The sequence below is a fragment of the Mus caroli genome, unplaced genomic scaffold (genome assembly GCF_978045245.1).
Source record: "Mus caroli unplaced genomic scaffold, Mus_caroli_1 scaffold_3, whole genome shotgun sequence".
Lineage (NCBI taxonomy): Eukaryota > Metazoa > Chordata > Mammalia > Rodentia > Muridae > Mus > Mus caroli.
In genome coordinates this window covers 43,829,981-43,842,131 of record NW_028227258.1, presented here as the reverse complement: position 1 = coordinate 43,842,131, position 12,151 = coordinate 43,829,981, and the positions used below count along the sequence as shown (strand labels likewise).

Genomic DNA, 12,151 nt, shown 5'->3' with positions numbered 1-12,151 from the left:
CACCAACCAAAGCGAATGGAGTCTGAAGTACAGGCAGCACTGAAGACAAGTTGTCTTCCAAGGGACTGACACAGACGGGGGACACTGATGCTGCACGCAGAGGATTGTGACTCTGGTTGCAGCTCAACTCATTTTAAAAAATCAATTTAAGCCAATCCTAGCTTCAAGGACTCTTTGCAGTAACCAGAGTTACAACGTAACTTTACTATACCCTGATGGGTGGATTCTGTAATAGAACTGGTGAAAGAAAGAAAGAAAGAAAGAAAGAAAGGAAGGAAGGAAGGAAGGAAGGAAGGAAGGAAGGAAGGAAGGAAGGAAGGAAGGAAGAAAGAAAGAAAGAAAGAAAGAAAGAAAGAAAGAAAGAAAGAAAGAAAGAAAGAAAGAAAGAAAGAAAGAAAGAAAGAAAATAGCAGTGTTTTCCCAAGTTTACGGGGTTTGGAAGTTGTGTATGGCTGCTACCAAGGAAAGCTGCTGCTGGGAGAAAGCTTCTTGTGTTTAGATTAGATAATTAAAGCTTATACAACCTCCTTTGCAAAGGAAAAGTACATTCCCCTCCTAAGGAGCAATTACACTAATTCCCTTTAATCTTGAGGCAATAGGGCTACAGGAGGCAGTCACCCGGGCCCACATAAAATAACCTCTTCATACTGGTTACTCCACAGGGCTTCCCTCCCATCCCACCTGCATGACTTAGCACACATGAGGCATGTTCTCACGCTGTAAGAGGAGAGCCGCTGTTTTTATTTTTATCCCAGTACTAAATTATTAATGGGTGCAGAGTGAAACCCAACAGAGCCCATCTAAGTTCCAGGAAGATTCCTGGAACATCTGTTACAGGTTGACCTTTTACAGTCTGGATCTTAGTGCTTAGGGAGAGTGGGGAAATACCCTCCTCCAACAAGAATTCATTGTTGAACGGCACACGCATGCAGACTTAGCCTTTAACGCCTGAGCCATCTCTCCAGCCCTAACCCTAACTCTAACCCTAACCATACAAACATGCCTGGTTTTTTAAATTACAAGATTTCACACTGTTAAGAGGAACCAAGGTGATGCAGAATTGGAGAAAAGGGAACATCCTACTCTGTTCTTACTTTTGTACAGGTGTGAACAACATTGGTTTTAGATAGAAAGTAACTAAATCAGTTAATGAAATGTTTAATATTCCACCCCCCCAAAAAAATAGTTCATATTGAGGCCCAAAGTTGTGCTAGACAAGTCTTATATTTCCTAAAAATATCTTCTAAAACTAATATCAAAGCACCTACCACATATTCTGATTTATCTTTTTGGCTTCTAAAAGGAAATGGTGTGTGTGTGTGTGTGGGTGTGTGTGTGTGTGTACACTAGCTATTAGCATACATAAGCCAATGGGAAGAATTTTCCCAAACTTTGATCGGCACTTGACAAAAATCATTGACAGAGACAGTGTTTCATTTCATTCCAATTTAGTGAGTGACGCCTGCATTACTTATATAAAATTGTTCTATTCTTGCCAGGAAGTTCTACAGACCTGCTCAATCAATAAAAAAAAAATTAAAATAAAATAAAAAGACTAATATAGAGCCGGGCATGGTGGCGTACACCTTTAATCCCAGCACTCGGGAGGCAGAGGCAGGCGGATTTCTGAGTTCGAGGCCAGCCTGGTCTACAGAGTGAGTTCCAGAACAGCCAGGGCTACATAGAGAAACCCTGTCTCGGAAAAAAAAAAAAAAGACTAATATATATGTACCTATTTTAACTGAATATGAGCCTACTGATCAAAGTGATTTGTTTTCTATTTTATTAACTTCAATGCCAGAAACCAAAGACTTTCCCATTTGTCACATGATCCCTGAGAGGCAGGATTGTAACCCTATTCAAGAGACAAAGGGGTTTTATTGAAAAATATAAGAAAAATTATAGTACTACAAATTAAAATAATCTATAATGTTTATAAATAAGCACTGATGCCTAAGCTTTAATTATCATGGACTAACTCTTACACATCACCACATACTACCAAGTCTCTTCATAGAGACACTCCGTTATCAGAAACCAATGTGATTTAAAGTACTTGATAGCATTACAAGTGGGCACCCTGTCACTGAACCAACACAGAAAGGAATATTACAATACATAACATAAAATGTAAAGCATCTGTATGCATATCACACACTGACGATATATCAAATTAGGAATCTCTCCTAACTTCACAGAATACCAGACCACCCAAGACACTACTTAAAACGTTCTTGGAATTTACGTGCAGTATTTTTAAACTATCTTTTAAGCTAGAGCCTATTGTCACGAGATCCATAAAACCTATAAAAATAATATGTATGGTTTTCAGAAGCAACCTGAGATTTGCAACTCTATTCCTGCACTTTGACAACTTACTCTCCCTAATGTGCAATCTGGGATTCTGAGAAACAATCATTGCTTTCACATAGACGTCTAAGCCAGACTGTAAATTTGGTAATGATCTTCCCATGGAGATGCTGCCTTGAGCCTTATAAGGTTTCTAGCTTTCTTTGGGGAGTATTACTATCTTTTAATAAGAAAAGAGATCACTACTGAAAGAAACATGCATACGTATACCCGTGATATACCTTTAATAGAAATCTAAGGAGCTGATAAAACGGCTTAGTGAACAAAGGTACCTGCTGCTAAGCCTGATCATCTAGTCTGATAGCTTTTAAAGATAATCTCTTTAGGGGTAGGGGTGGGGGGTCATACCCAGATGACCTTAGTTCTCAACTATTTTCAGGTTGTAACATCAGTTTCCTGGACATCTCTTTGGAAAGAAATTTAATTGACTCAGAACTGGCCAGAATGTTGATTTCAAGCCACAGTGGCAGTGTCACAGGGGCAGAACCTACCTGGGGAAGGTTGTTCTCTGCTTATTTCCCTCTTCTGAACAACTAATATATTGAGCAAAATAACAGAAAATCCACTGCCAACATTCAAGGCTACTCTGAGAAAATGTATGAGGTCTCAAGGATATTTTTATTATCTAATCACAAATAGGAATTAACATGAGCACAGATTTCTTAGTTTTGTTTTTGTTTTTCGAGACAGGGTTTCTCTATGTAGCCCTGGATGTCCTGGAACTCACTCTGTAGACCAGGCTGGCCTCCAACTCAGAAATCTGCCTGCCTCTGCCTCCCAAGTGCTGGGATTAAAGGCGTGCGCCACCACAGCCCAGCTAGGGTTTTTTTTGTTTTTGTTTTGTTTTGTTTTGTTTTTTATTACATTACTGTGCACAATGGGAGGTCAGTGGAGGTTAGAGGACCTCCAAGTCCCCTTGCCAAGTTCTCTCCTTCCACCATGTGGGTCCCAGAGATCTAACTCGGTCACTATGCTTACATTTTGTTTTCTTAAAAGGGTCTCATGCAACCCAAGGCTGAGGCCTCAGACTTTTAACTGCTGAACCATCTTTCTGGCCCCGCTTCTTCACATTCCTACTGTAGTTTGTTTAGAAGGTTATCTGATTGTGTTTTTATCCCTAGCTAGGCTGTAAACGCTAATGAAGGTAATTTTCATGTCTTAAGATCTGCAAGGCTCAGCACAATGCACATAGAAAGCGCTCTAAAAATGGTTGGTCGTAGCACAAACAATAAATAGATTTCTTTGTAAAGAAATACTTTCACAAACACTGATCCCCAAATTGGAGAGTGTGATAACCAAGCCCAGTGGTCAGGAGCCAACATGCCTAGGTTCAGAGGTAGGCTCTTTTGCCTGGTGATTGGTAGCACATTAATTCTCTATACTTCTGTTTCAGGAAGTGTGAAGAGGGGACATTCCTGGACCATGAACTTCCCTCAGACAGAAGGTCACAGTGTCACGGAGACATCGCTAGGTTGTATGCTGTTTGTTAGAGAGATATTAAACAGTGTAATATACGCATAGCAGACTTCTACCTGTACCTGACATATAACTCTACCACAGTGAGGGAATACAGACAAGAGATCCAATTAGCCCCACAATATTTTCTCTTTTCTCCACTCTTTCGGTTGAAATGTCAGATGTCTCTCATGGACTTCTATGAGAACTTCCTCATTGGAGGAAGTCAGTCATTAGGGTATGGCGGCACATGTTATACCTAGACCCCCAGTCCCTTCCTCATTCTGTGGTTCCTGTCCACCATGAGAGGCTTTTCCACCATCTTCCCACCACTGTGATTCTCCATCTCACCTTGAATCAACAGGACCGGGATCTATGTATTAAAATATCCAAAACCCTGGGAGAGAATCAGTCCTCCTCTCTTAGGATGCTCCTGCCAGATACTCTGTGGCAGCGGCAAGGAAACTCATACAACAACCTGTACCCGTGTGGATTTAGATCTGAATGGTTCATAGAGCCAAGTCCAAACGGCTGCCGAAGCATAGGACCAGGGGACATAGGGAGTCAATGCCTCCTTGGGAGTGCTAAAATCAGGACGATGAGGCCATCATCCAGGGAAACCCTCTCGGTTTAATGGAGGCACCGGTGCCTCTCTCAGTCCAAGCCTCAGCGTGAACATTGAAGTAAATGTTACCAGCCCCTGGCTTTATCAAATCCACTCTCAAAGCATCTCAGCATCGCCGCTGTGGCTGAGCCCTGTGTCTCTCGAACCACGTCCATGTAAAGGAGAGAGAGGTGTTACTACTCAGACTTACGGCTTCTGTGTTTGAACTTTCATGAACTTTTATGAACACCAGAACAAATGGCCAAGACTAGGGAGAAAAACGCTTCGATTAACTGTAAAGATTACAGATACCGCAGAAGTCACAGCTACAAGAAAAAAAAAAAAAAAGAAAGAAAGAAAGAAAAAAGCAAGAAAGTCTGCAAAAAGCCAACGTCATGAATCTTTTCAAGCTTTTGTCCTTGGTACCTAAGACTTGGTTCTCAGACTTCTTAAATGTCAAGGTCCTTAATTTGTAAACTGCTGTTTCCTGAAGACAGATTTCAATTTTAATTGTCATAAACAAGCCCAAACAGAGATGTTTAAATTTTTAATGTTTTGTAACATTTTCTTCTTATTCATATCCTGCCATTCTATCCAGTGACAAGAAAAACAATAACTCCATTCAACTTGATAATTAAAAAAAAAAAATAGGAAAAAAACCTACTTATTTGTGAGATGCACAGACAATTTCACTTTTGTTCTAACTTACAGAAGCAGAAATACTCAGAGTGGAACAATTGAGGACATTAAATAGGCAAGCCTGTGGTTACGAAGCAGAAACTCGACTGTGTTCTCAACGGCCTGCATCTTGGTCTACTTTAAATCTACCAGGCTCAGTATTCTAATTAAAACACAATAATAAGACCGAATCTTGTCTTCTGCACAGTCTGGTTGAAGTCAGTATATAGAAAACCCTTCCAATCCAATAGAAACCACAGACCAGGAAGTCAGCAACGAAGAACACAGTACTGCCTAACAAAGATGGAGACACAGTGCACCATAGGGGGGAAGCAGAATTGGGCCTCACATCACCACCCCATCACTTATTTCTATCCTAAAAATCCTTCATCCCACATCTTTCATAGAAATGGGCTGTGACTTCGTTTGTTTGTCTGAGGTTCTGTTTGCTCTGAAATGCCCTCATGACATCTCTACATTTTCATCTGGAGTTTGGGTTAAGTAGACAGATGACAAGCAGCAGACATGATTGTGTTTATCTCAAAATTCATTTGGATGAGAAACACTCCTTCCACCTCTCTCATGGATACAATCAGAGTGGAGCTAGCGGGAGCCTTGGATGGGCTGTTTGGGAGGATTGCAGATATTAGCCACATGTGTCTCCTCATTTAATTTGATGGAAAGCAGAATTTTCATAATCAGCCTGAATAGATGTCTCTCCAGAGCTGATGATGCGACTGGGACAGTTGCACATCTCTTGCTAGAACTGTTTGTTTCAATGACACAGTGGACTGCTTATGCCTGATTTAAGCCCATGTGCCAACACACACCGACAGTTAAATCATAAGGACGTAGGCCAAGCCTTTGCCAAGCAAATCAAAGAAAACCACACCAATATCTCACACCCGGATGCTTAAAAAGAAAATCTCCCTCTCTCTCTCTTCTCCTCTTCTTCTCTTTCTGCTGCCTCCTTGTCTCTCCCTCCCAATAAAACCTCTTCCACATGAAAAAAAAAAAAAAAAAAAGCCAGGATGGGAGATGGAAGAAAATGTGTGGCCCCTAGAGTACCTAAGTCCTTCGTGTTCCTGGAGTAACCACAGGTTTCATGTTACATACAGTACCCAGGTAAACATATGCCTGTGTATAACCTATCATTCACTGTCAGAAGGCAACCTCTAGGTAAAACTCAAAATCAGGCTCAAAAGGTTCAAATCAGGCTCAAATCAGAACATGTTTATGATCAAGATACTAGTGGCAGATGTAAGTCATGATTAAACATTCAAGTTTTTCAGACATCTGTCATTTTGTATGATAACTCTTTCACTTACAAATGAACTACACTTCAAAGCTTACTTATAAAGGCAAATATCTCAAACTCTGGATATACTTTACCCAAGATCAAAGTTCAAAGTTGAAGCCAGTGATGACAACCTGGCAACCTGTGTTCAATCTCCAGAAACCATGTAAAAGTGAAAGGAGAAACAGACTCCACAAAGTTGCCCTCTGACCTCGGAGTTCACCAGGGCACATGTGTGCCTGCCCGCACTCACTCGCACGCAAAATAATAATAAATAAAAGTAAAATCTTAAAAATAAGGAAACCGTGAGGAAATGAATGAATACATTCTCAGTGACTCTACATTGAAATCTGAACTACTTCCATTGTTTTAACAGTATTGTATTATATATATGTCAATTCTATTTCAAAATGCATAACTCTCCTTAATATTTGACATTTTATCTAAGGCTGATTTAAAACCTGGGGCAATGAGAAGAGGGGCAGAGATAAGAGGAGAGATTCTCCTTGTGGTAACAAATGGGAACTGTTGGGAAGGAAACACTTTCTGAGCATACACAGCGAGAGGGCTGCAAAGCAGAGATGGAACCCAGTCAAGATTGGATGTTTTCCATCAAACCTGCGACCTGCCAGGAGTGGAGAAGGTAAACCAGGCTCTCAGTGTTCATTCAGTCACCAGATCATGTAACCAAGGAACGTTAAACAACAACAGTGTTCTCTAAGTTAAATTTTGAGTTGAATGTAGCAGAGCGTGCCTGTAACGCCAGCACTCAGAGATCGAGACACAGGGAGCTCAGGTTTGAAGCCAGCCTGGGTGACATCACAAGACCTTATCTCAAAAATAATAAATAATTTCAAAACATTTTCAAATATCTTTCTCCTGGTCTTCTCTGGGTTTTGAGGAGTTTGCGGGGGAGATGTTAAGGCAAACGTTCAAGGCAGAGCCACACTGCATACAACTCAGGTCTCAAAGCTCCTGCCTGGTAACGTGTAAGCGCCTTCTCTTTGAACTTACTCAAGAAGAGAAAACTAACAATGTACTCAAACAAGGAACTGGTTGTTCTCTTCCAGTGTTTACAAAAGAGTTGTTGCTTGGAGAATGCAGGAGAAACAAGAGCTTGCCCCACTAGTTGGGTGTTTGCAGAACAGATCCTGTGGTCATTTGTCTGTACATTAGCCTGAACTTTGCAAACAAATGCCACATGACAAGATTGTCCTTCAAGAAGAGAAAAGAATTGATCCCTCTTAAGCATGCAAAGGTCTTGTTTTGAAGTAAGCAGGTTCCTACATGCCATCGCTCACTAATTTCCACAAACGAGAACACAGACAAATAAAGGCAACCACAGACCTACCTTACCACACACTTACTTTATAGAAAATACATCTTCCTTCCTTGTAGCTACTAGGAATTCCCACCCCCATCCCCATACACCCTGCCTCACCTCTGACCCCCATTCCAGCTCACTTTAGTGAATACACATCACATTTTCTAAAAATCCAGCAGACACATCCATCCTCACCCCATGGTCAGCTGTTCTCCCTCACGTCTCTGTAGCATCAAGACTTGAAGCTCCGGTTTACCAGTGAAAGGGAAATGAGGAAGGGGCAAAAGACAGGAAAAGGATCAAGGCGGAGAATTTCCCATAATTCCAATACAGACAATTCTTATCTTGGTTCAACAAAAAGTTACTGATACAGGAACCATGGATAATGCCAAGATCAAGGCTAACATGCTTCTGACCCCATAGAGCATCCCTTGCATATATCCAGTTTTTCAATGCAGGAGATCCTCCCAGTTTTCAGTACACTTAACAGGCAACAACGAAAACTTTGAAGCTGTTTCAAGATATAGCCATCCAGACCTGCTTGCTTAAGATTCAAACTCACTAAATATGAGGTCTGACTACGATTATTTACAGGTATTTCTGACACACAGTGATTGCTGAAAACCACTGTTACAAGCATTACAACATTAAAGACCATGGCTATTTCTTCAGAGCCACAAACAAGCACATACCTATCAGATTTAATGGGAAAAAAAAAAATCAATGAAATTTCAAGACAGCATCAACAGGATTTGCTAAGGTCCTTTACAGCTCAAGTACTGCCTCTGCCTCTGTGTTCATGTGGTGACTTGTCGACACTGAGTTATACTTTCAGAACATAAAAGTGAGAACAGAAAAGACAGACAGGTTAACAATTACGCTGTCGTGATGGGGCAGAATAAACTCCAGCCGTGAAGGTAAGTCATCAAAGTAGCAGGTGAGTTTAAAAGGCTGCTGGGCCATGTTCACTCCCTAACAGCATCTTGTGCCGCGGAGAATGAAACCGAGGCTCATCCTTACCTACCAGCTGGACAGAGACCCCAGAGCTCATTCTCTGTGCTGTCCTCCACACCATGATGCAGCAACCTTAGCTTAGCTCTTGCCTTAGCTCCTCTCCCAACCCACCCGTTCTGACTCTGAAGCCTTTGGGACATGCCCTACCCAAAATACTTTTATGTATCATCTTAACTGTCTGTCGCTCGAGGAGGACTTCCCCGATTCCAGTATGAAATAGGCAACCATCCGCCAGCATCTCGCGACATTTTACACCAGGCTTCTCTCAGCAAAATATAAACTCAGAAAGGCAGGGATTCAAACCTACTTGTTCATCGACACCACCTGAATATCTGGCATGAGTGCTTATAAATACTAGTTCAATAAAAGAATATACATATTAACCAGGCTGGAGGGAGGATGAAGGTTTCCCACTGAAATGAATAAATGACTTATTCCCACTTAAACAACCAGAAAATTCACTATTATTAAGTTTTGGGGGTTTGGTTTTTTGTTTGTTTGGTTGGTTGGTTTTTGCTTGCTTGCTTGCTCGCTTGAGATTGGGTCTATGTAGCCCTGGCTGGCCTGGAACCTACTACATAGAAAAGGTTAGCTTGGAACACACAGAGGTAGGTCTGCTTGCCTCTACTTCAGGAGTGCTGGATTAAAGATATGCACCACCATGGCCTCATGTACTGTTTTAAGCTTGAATAAGTCTAAGAATGATTCTCCTCCAAAGAACAAAAAAGTTCCAGTTATCACAACACTGTTATTCTATGCATTGGCCAATTAAGAAAAGGAGGAAAAAGAGAAAGAAAAGACAACAGGAGAGAAGTAGTCTAGTGAGGAGAAGAAGAAAGAGATTGGTGGGGAGAGGGCACAACTAGAGAGAGAGAGGGACAATGAAATGACAAGGATGCTAGATGAGAAGACGTGGCTGGCTATTTCATATCACAGTGTGCACTGGGACTTGGGTGCCCAAATAACTCAAGGGTTTCAAAGATACTTGAATGCCAACCCTAACAGGGGGTCCCTTCCCTCCTGGTTCTACCTCCTCTGAAAAGGTCTGAGTCTCCTGGTATAATGAGGATGGGGACTAGGAAAGCTGGAGGCTGGGGTGAGGAGCAAGCCTCCCTAAAGCATAGCTGCTTCTAGGAAGAACCTATGTCCGGAGCCACTGGGGCAAATCTGCAGAGAAAATGATTCTCTGGGCTGCTAGAGTGGACAAGAAAGAAGTCAGAGGCCCTCCGTTGACATCCTGGAGCTTGTGGACCTAGGAGGCCTAGGCCAAACAACATTCCTTAAATCCCCCCAAAAAAGAAGTTAATTGTAAGTTTTGTTGTTGTTGGTTGGTTGGTTGGTTGGTTGGTTTTTAGGGGGTTGGGGGTTGTCTTGGTTTGGGTTTTTTTTTGGAGACAGGATACCATTATGCAGCCCTGGCTGGCATGGAACTCGATATGTAGACCAAGCTGGTCTAGAACTCATAGTGATCTACCTGCTTCTGCCTCCAGAGTTCTGGGATGCGTGGGCCATCATGCCCAACAATGTAATAGAAGATCTTAATCAACTTCTTCTTTCCTGAATTCAGAAGCACAATATGTCAGATATAAAATCTAGTATCCAGTTCATTTGTTGACCTCTGTGCTAATCATAGCAGCAGTCCAAAGCCAGGATATCCTTTCATATTTTTTTTCCAAATACATTCACTTAGTTGGAGATAGGAAAACAAAACTATTCTGGAACTTTTTAAAATGCTAACCCCATATTTGTCATAATTTCCCTTACAACTCACCAAAGTGTCATTAAGAAGAAAAATGGGCTCTAAAAAAAGGTAGCTTATGGTCAAAACTACAACTCAATTACAGGCACACACACAAAAACCATTTCAGGCACTGAGAATTTCCTCAAAATCTCTGACATCTCTGAAAGGGGGCATCTTAGTTCAAAGTAATATTTGGGACGTCCCTCATTCTAAAGCAGATGAGACCCTATAATGTTATTGCATTCCCCAATGCTGTCCACATCGTGGATCTCCTTCCTACTCCCACATTTCAACAAGCAGCTGACCCAAATTGACCACTGAAGTGGGATACCGGTGAGAAGCGTCAAGGCCTAGAACTCAGGACTAAAGCAGAGTGACCTCCACTTCCCCACAGGGGACATGCTTGTCAACCCAGAAGAGAAGCTTGAAACCACGAAGACCCAAAGGCTTCTTTTTTTGTAATTTTTTTTTTATTATTTCTTGTTGACTACTATCATATTTGTGTATAACGTGTGTGGAGCTCAGAGTATGACTGTGTGACATCAGCTGTCTCTTTCTGCATATGTGTGTGTTCTAGGGTTCAAGCTTAAAGAGCAAGCACTTTACCTGCAGAGCCATTCTACTGACTCCTGGTTAACTGTGGATGAATAGACAGATGATTGATAGATAGACAGATAGATAGATAGATAGATAGATAGATAGATAGATAGATAGATAGATACCTATGTTATTTAACTTATTAGGCAAAATAAAAGATTAACAACAGAAACTAGTATTGACAGAAAAAATTGTGACAGCATAGTATAATTGAAGTATGTGAATGAAGCCTCTCAAAATCTCTTCTTACACTACTTTTACTGAAGAGATGACTCAGCAGTTAAGAGCACTGGCTGCTCTTCCGGAAGTCATGAGTTCAATTCCCAGCAACCACGTGGTGGCTTACAACCATCTGAAGGATCCGATGCCCTCTTCTGGTGTGTCAGCAACAGTGTGCTAATATACATAAATAAATAAATCATTTTTAAAAATGCAGTGCCTAAGTGATCAGATGAAGTTAGGTGGATAATACAGGTAGAGAGTAACCTGGTAAAGATCACTGCAATATAAACAATGAGACAGGATGCCAGTAGACTAGATACCAAGACAGTTAGTGGGTAACTATCGGGCAGGTAGGATATACGATGTGGATCTCCTGGACGCAGAGATAATTCATAGCCACAGTGGAATAGAACCAGACAGTAAGAAACATGATACTACTTGAAATGGTGAACAACTTAAAACTTTTTTTTTTTGGAATTTTCCATTTAATATGTTAAGGCCAAAATTGACTAATACCTCAGAAAGTAGTGTCAGGGATAATGAAGAGTTTGCTGTCATATATGGAAATGTAATAACGGAGAGACCAAGAGGGAGGTCCGTCTGCACTGTGTTTAGGTGGTCAGCACAGGATCGCTCACCTCTGGGACTCTGAACCCCCTGCAGGGACGTTTCCTAGCATCCATCCACTTTTCCACTAAAACTGCAGAGACAGGCACTGGCTTGGGCATGGGGGAAATAGATATATGAGTGAAAATCCATATATCTTTACTCCAGAAACTCACTCTAGCAGGGGAGAGAGCGCCTGCAGAGAAAGAACTTTGGGAAGCTCATCACAGCACCTTAGAGGTA

At 41.4% G+C, this 12,151-nt stretch overlaps 1 protein-coding gene across 3 annotated transcripts in view; it reads right to left on the bottom strand.

Moving 5' to 3' along the window:
- Cdc14a (cell division cycle 14A) overlaps positions 1 to 12,151 on the bottom strand; it is a 159,908-nt gene that overhangs the window by 98,360 nt on the left and 49,397 nt on the right. The gene's annotated exons all lie outside the window — the stretch shown is intronic.